The sequence below is a fragment of the Triticum dicoccoides genome, chromosome 3A, assembly GCF_002162155.2.
Source record: "Triticum dicoccoides isolate Atlit2015 ecotype Zavitan chromosome 3A, WEW_v2.0, whole genome shotgun sequence".
Classification (NCBI taxonomy): domain Eukaryota; kingdom Viridiplantae; phylum Streptophyta; class Magnoliopsida; order Poales; family Poaceae; genus Triticum; species Triticum dicoccoides.
Window position 1 is genome coordinate 722,153,190 of NC_041384.1, and position 7,366 is coordinate 722,160,555.

Here is a 7,366-nt window from a genome sequence, read left to right on the forward strand (position 1 = left end):
ACGCACCGAGAAAAGGAAAGAAATAATAATAATATATATATAGACAGAGGGTTAAAGTAAAGTTGAGATGGACGGGGAGAATCATAGGAGGGGGGGGGGCGGACGTTTGGTGGATAGCGAATGTTGGTGCTCATCTCCGAAAAACAGAACGGGGCAAGAGGCGGAAGGATCTACGTTGCGACATGCTGACCGTCATGTAGCGGTTGAGATTTTTGTTTGGTCTGACATGTGTAGTTAAAAAACCGAAACAAAGAATATTTTTGCGCCAAGATTTTGGGAGCAGATGCGAAGTATGCCGAGCTAGATGATGATGTCGTCGAATTTAGTACCTTACTACAAAATTAATTAAGAGGTAAAAACGTTTCCTTCAAATCTCAAGCAATCCATCTAGTTTCTTCCCCTTAATTTCAATACAAAATCCATTTTGAAATGACCGATCTGGCTAGCTAGCACAGGAGCATAGACAAGCATAGACGAGACGATGATGGATGGAATCATGGATCAGGCGGCAGCGTTGGTTGGCCTGGGGACGTACTTGCGGAGCCAAATCTCACGTTGTCCGATGGAGATCTTGACGAGCCTCTCGCCGTTGAGCACGAGCTTCACGATCGCCTCTGTCTTGAAGATGATCCGGCCATACATGGGCATGTGGCCTCCCTTGGTCTTCTCCATCAGCACCCTTACCACACAGTTACCCCACTTCCTGCACCCATGCATGAAAACCATGAGACATGATCCAGTTCCAATCATCATGGATCATGCATGCAGATCCTAGTTGATCCATGTGTATAAATAAACTTAATCAATAGATCGAGTAGTGTATGTCATCTCAGTGCACACTTACTCCCTAAAGTACTCGAAGATCTCCTCGCGGTGGAGGGCATTTCCCTTGGAGAAGGTGATGAACATGGAGCGGCAGTCCTCAGGCACGGCCACAGGCTGGGAGGTGTAGGGCGCCATGAGCTCCGGCGGGTTGACAATCAGCCCAGTCTCGGACCTCCGGAGCAGGGCGTGCAAGCGGTCGTCGAATACGAACTTGCCGGTACCGTCAAGGAAGTGGGCGACGCCGCGGACGACGAGGTCCTTGTGGAAGGCGAAGAAGCCCGGCTCGATGCGGACACCGCCTTGCATGCAGAGCGCAGAGATGAGCGGGATGGGCGGGAGCACGGGCTCCTGTTGGCGGAGGCACTCGAGGACGGCGTTTGCCTCTTCTGCGACGATGGCGACGGCGTCGGGCGCCATGGCTGGGACGTGGTGTATGGCGGAGATGGTGCCTTGGTCCAGCCACACCAGCAGCGCCACTGCGTTCTGGGCTTTCTCCGGGCTGCCGCACACGGACAAGAACCGGTCATATGCCTGCCGTGCGACGCTGTACATGTACAGCACCTCGCGCACCGTCATCGCCGCCATTGTTGCTCTGGTTATTTGGTTGCTCTTGCACCGGCCGGCCGGAGAAGAGGAGATGGATGACTGGCCTGAGAAGAGAAGCTAGCAAGAGAGGAGCGAGGAAGGGGTGATGGGTCGATGGGGAATGGACAGATATTTGTAGGTTCTCCTGATCCTGTTCCGGCGACGTGGCTGCGCTCGGGCCGGTGGAAGCTTAACGAGGTGCCAAAAATGGGCTAGCGGGAATCAGCTCTCGTTGAATCAGTTTCTAACGCCAGCGTGTACATGTAGATGCTCTTCCTTCGTTGGCTGGTTTTACAGCCTTTTTCTGATTTTTAGTTCGTTTTACATCCTAAAATGTATACATATGCCGTTGCATAACAACTTTGAATGTGGCGCAGCACTTGTATATCCTTCTAAATTAGCACTATATTTTTCTCGTACTGGTTAATTTTATACTCACCAATGTTCACATGTTATACTTTTCTTTTCGATTTCATATACATATATAGAGCACATTGTGATTCCTTACTCTCTATATAAACTTTGTTATCGCTCTAGCTACCTTCCCCATATCCTCAACCGCAAGACATTCCGTCAATGGTGCAAGCGTCAAGTCGAGACACCACCGTTCCCCCATTAGATTGTAAGGTAGCTATAATGACAGAGCTTTGGCAGGGCCATCCCGGGCCACTGCCTCGTAGCTCAAGATTTTTCTTCTTCTGAATACCGCTTGTTAAATGGACTAAATCTTTACAAAAACATGTCCAATACTTGTTTTGCTTGCCCTCGTCCATTTATGGACCAAGATTATGGCCTAAGGGGGAGCTAAACCCGTCTGGCAGTCATTGCCCGTGCAACAACCATGGTGTGGTTTAGTTTCAAGGGACCTTGTATAAAACGTAAACTGGGCAGGCCCAGCAGCGAAAAGTGGATATCTGTATTCAAATAGTGAAAATTCTCAAATTTTGTGCATGTGGTGGGGACCAAACATGGAACCTTTCTGACAGTGTCCTGAACTAGGCGGTACTCACCACGTCGTCTCCCGATCAGGTGGGTCGGGCCGAGGACCCCATGGTGGTTCACTAATTGTCTTCTTCGGGCAGCCCATTATGTATACAAGGAAGACTTCATAAAACTTAGCGTACAAGACGAGGACTCCTGTTATCCCAAGCCTTCGGTACATTATATAAACATAGGCCATACCAGTCAATAGATGATTACATTACAAGTTACATCAACAATCTCGTGGTAGATACATGTACTCTGTACTATCACACATACCAATACAATCTAGAGAGCCCGAACCTAGTTAAAATCCCATGTCCATGTTACCATCACTCCAAGACGTATAGCTTAGGACCCCAACCTCAAGATATGCCGGATTTAGCACTGACATTGGTGGCTCATATAGGTCCCTATTGGCAGTCGCTGTGGTGCGATGGGAATTCAGATCGGCTCCAGTGGATCTACGCATCGGAACCAAGCTTCATCATCGACATCGGCACCTTCAGCTTGACCGAGGATTGCGCACCGCGTCGGATCGTCAAGATAGGACAGGCGCTCTCGTCAACTTCAACTCCGATCTCCATCAAGATCATGGTTAAATCATCCATGAAGCTCAGGGGCTCAACGTCAACATTGCCCTCGGGCGACTGTGCTGATTTTTTTGGACAGCGGATTTGCGTTCGCCGTCCCCGTCTCCTCGAACGTTGCTTTGACGATTGCTTTGGTGGAATTGTGCAAAACTGAGTCTACAACAACCCTGTAAAATTTCTCGTATTCCGATGGAGGAATCTCCGGCAATCTGTGATACACCGGAGCCCTGTTGAACTGGACGGAAATCTGGACGAATTTGTGGTAAGGGGTACAGAGGCCAGCTCAAAAATATTTTGGAAGATCCAACTATTCATAGGCAGCGGAATTCCTATGTCGGCCATCAATGACAATATAACTTTTATGCAAATATAGATAAACATAACTCATTACATGGTCTTTCTTGTCCAACATCAACTATTTGATCAAGTGTGAAAATATTCATTGAGGATTCGCAATCACAAAATATGTCCAACATAGTATATTTGTACGTGGAATTTGTCTTCCTTGTACTAATCTTTCATGAATTGTTCAAATGATCAATGTTGTGTTTGTTAAATTTCAATAGATTCTACTTCCTAAACCCAATGTGAAGACGCTACTTCCTATTAGATCAGCATATGAAATTGAATTGCAATGCTAGGGTACACAATAAAGAAAACAAAAATTGGATACTCATGCTATTCTTTATTATAGATACTCTCACAAAGGTATACAACGAAAACACAAAGGAGCAATAGGACACATTACAATCTATTTCATACTACAACTTTTACTAAACCACAATAATAGATAATAATAATAATGATAAAGATTCTGATATGATACTAGGGCACCTTCCTCAAGCTTGGAACAAGCCAAGGGTGGTGCCCATACCGAAGTACTCCCCCCGTTTCTTTTTACTCTGCATATAAGATTTGATCAAAGTCAAACTGCACAAAGTTTGACCAAATTTATATAAAAAAGTATGAACATCTACAATACTAAAACTATATAGTATGAACATATGTTTCATGGTGCATCTGATAATATTGATTTCATATTGTGAATGATTATATTTTTTAATATAAAGTTAGTCAAACTCTACAAAGATTGACTTTGATGAAACCTTATATGCGGACTAAAAAGAAACGGAGGGAGTACTCAAGTTTCCTTCTTTGGTGATGATGGTGGTGACGAAACAAGCTTGTTATCCTTCTTCCAAGTCATATGTTGTCCATCAAGAAAAGATAAGGTGGTCTCCGGGATCTTGAAATTTGCAGCCAAACCCATCATCTTGAACTTGGTTTCATACTCATAGTTTTGATTATGCAGATCATAAATTTCAGGTTGGAGGTTTCCGACTTTCACGTGGAGGCAATCAATTGCCTCCCATGTCTTGGCAATCTCCCACTTCTATTCACGGAGAAATTCCGTGCTCATTGTGTGGTTTGCATCTAGTCCATGCTCCACCATCCTCTGGCACTTGAAAAGTTCTTGCTCCACATCCCTGAGCCTAGCCTTTTCTTCTCCCTCCTTCTTGGGCCCTTCAAGATCCTTGATGTGCAACACCCCATCCCTATACTCCAAGGTTTGGGGATGCATCATAAACCCAGGGAGATAAGGGTTGATGACCTTCTCAAAGAACCAATCCTTTGGGAGCTTGGCGACGACATAGTGATCTAGCTCTAAAAACCCTGGCAGAAACAAGGTCGAAACAAAAACAGGAGGAACACTTGTGATACATGTATTAAAACATTCGGGCGGAATTTATAGATTTTTTTCCGTGCAAAACAAACATACAGGAAAGAGGCGGAGTTGGGAAGGTGTACGGGGTCCCCACACGGCCACATGGCGCACCCTAGGGGGAGCCATCAGGGCGTGTGGGCCCCTGGTGCACCCTAGGCTCCTTCTTTTTTCTAAAAATTATTAAATATTCCAAAACTGACAGATATATTATTATTTTATGAATTTTGAAAGTTAGTCTACTTAACGTACCACATACCTATTTCTTTTACGGGGTTCTCGAAGCTTCATGGATAGTTTCTTCTATGCATTCTTCCAGTATAATTACTTGAATAAGGTCTGAATCTATGTTAATGGGATTACCTAGAGTATAATATTTTAATCTTTGCCCATTATCCACCTACGGTTTATCTCCTTCGTCGTTATCGATCTGGATAGCTTTGGAATGGTGAACTTTTTCGATGATATATGGACCTTCCCACCTGGAAGGAAGTTTGCCTGCAAAATGTCTAAAATGAGACTTGTACAGAAGAACTTTAACAACAATGTTGAAATTCCATTCTAAATCCTTTTATCATGCCATATTTTATCTTGTTCTTTGAACAACTTGGCATTTTGATAAGCTTCTGTTCTCCACTCATCAAGAGAACTCATATTAAATAACCTCTTTTATCCAACAAGTTTGAAATCATAGTTAAGCTATTTAATTTTCCAATAGGATTTATGTTCTAGCACAATTGGTAAATGGCATGCTTTTCCATAAACCATTTTAAAAGGGACATTCCCATAGGATTTTTCTAAGCAGTTCTATATGCCCAGACTGGATCATCTAGTTTCTTAGACCAATTCTTTCTAGATTTATTAACTACTTTTTTGTAAAATTAATTTAATTTCTATATTTGTTAATTCAACTTTTGCAAGTTTAGCCCGTAAACAAGCACAATTAGATTCTATTTCAGAAGCTAAAACTGATTCTAAAGTAGGGATTGGACTTTGCGAAGGAAAAAACAGATTTAAATGCCCAAAAGCTCCGCTGATGAGCGAACAAGAGTATACCAATGATATTGAGAAAATGACATGCGTTCTTTCCATACTGACAAAGGACAAAGGACCAACAAGCTTAATCAGACGATGGTACGTTGGGGGGTGGGTGGGGGTATGTAAGCAGGTGGTCAATATCCAAATAGTGGAATCCGGCGATCTATATGGTGACATGGTTGACTGATGTATAACGATTCTACTTTTTATTCGGTCTGGTATACAACGCACGCATGTGGGATATGTATGTGGCTTGATCCAATAGTTTAAAATTAAGAAGTATATATATAGTACAATTGTTTGTGGTTACTCCCACTTTTTGTTTTGTACGTTTTAAGTAGTATCTTTCAAAAATCGTTGGTGCACGAAAGTTGTAGGTTTTGATTTCACATTGCACCTTCAGACAATGGAAAATGCTTCTCCCATGCTCGCACGGGAGCAGCAAGCTTAATTAGGCATGCCTCATTTCATAGAGCGGAAACCGTACGTGGCTCCCAGTGAGGTATCGTGCGCCAAAAAAGACAAGCAATAACGAGAACTATATAGAGAGAGGATTAAATCATGGCTTTTGGACTTCACAATATATTGCATTCCACTAGGGATTGTTCCACATGGACATCCACATCTTGAGAAATTCCAATGATTGATTTTGTTCTAACCTACACATCTCTAGAGATTTGGAAACCAAGTCCTGGTTATATTGTCCAGTAGCTGCGGATGCATCGTCGACCCTGCGCCACATGCCATTGATTAGCAGAATTTTCGAGCTCATCTTACCCCAAAGGCGTTTGATTTGGATAGGTTGCCTTCTTCGATTATCAGCGGTATTTGCGTTATATTCTTCAGCGACATGATTCCAGTAATCCCGTGCAGCGTTTTCATTGCCAATAACAAAATCAGTGGGAACATTTAACCAAGCATTTACCTACTCAATTCATAAAATGTTGTTAGGCCAAGCTTTTCGTGATATAGTAATACTAATAATTAAACAAATGACTTACCAGGCATAGATTATCCTCTTCGGTCCATTGTAAGTGTATGTCTGCGATGTTGGCATGGCCGATATCCATTGAAAGATGTGATGTCTATGAACAAAAATTTGTATCAGATTCGAGTAGGATTGTGCTTGTGTATGAGGACAAAATTTTGGGATGGGCGTGGAACTAGAACCTGCAACTAGGACTATATATAACGAGATAGCTTTACTGCATGCATGATTTAGTTAGCACTGCATGCATGATTTAGTTAGGCCGATTTAACCGTGTATGATTGTAAGAATGGTTGAAGTAACTTGACATATATTTTTCTAACATTATCTGACCGTGCTTTCAGGTTTTAAGATTGCGATCTTTGTCCCTGTTGGACCAGCTTGTCAACCACAAGTATTTCATTTTTACACATTTATTTTGTATCAATTCAATTTTATTTGAAGTATTCAGGTTTCATGCAGATTTATAGTAGATAAATAAGCTCTATAGTTTATTGTACATTATTGTTGTGCGCGAAGAGGAAAGAAAAGGATTATTTGTCCATCTGCAAAAGGAAATCAACTGAGTTAGTTCAGTAGAGCTGGTTTTTAGTACAATGACCAGCTGAGTTAGTTCAGCACTTGCGGATTTGT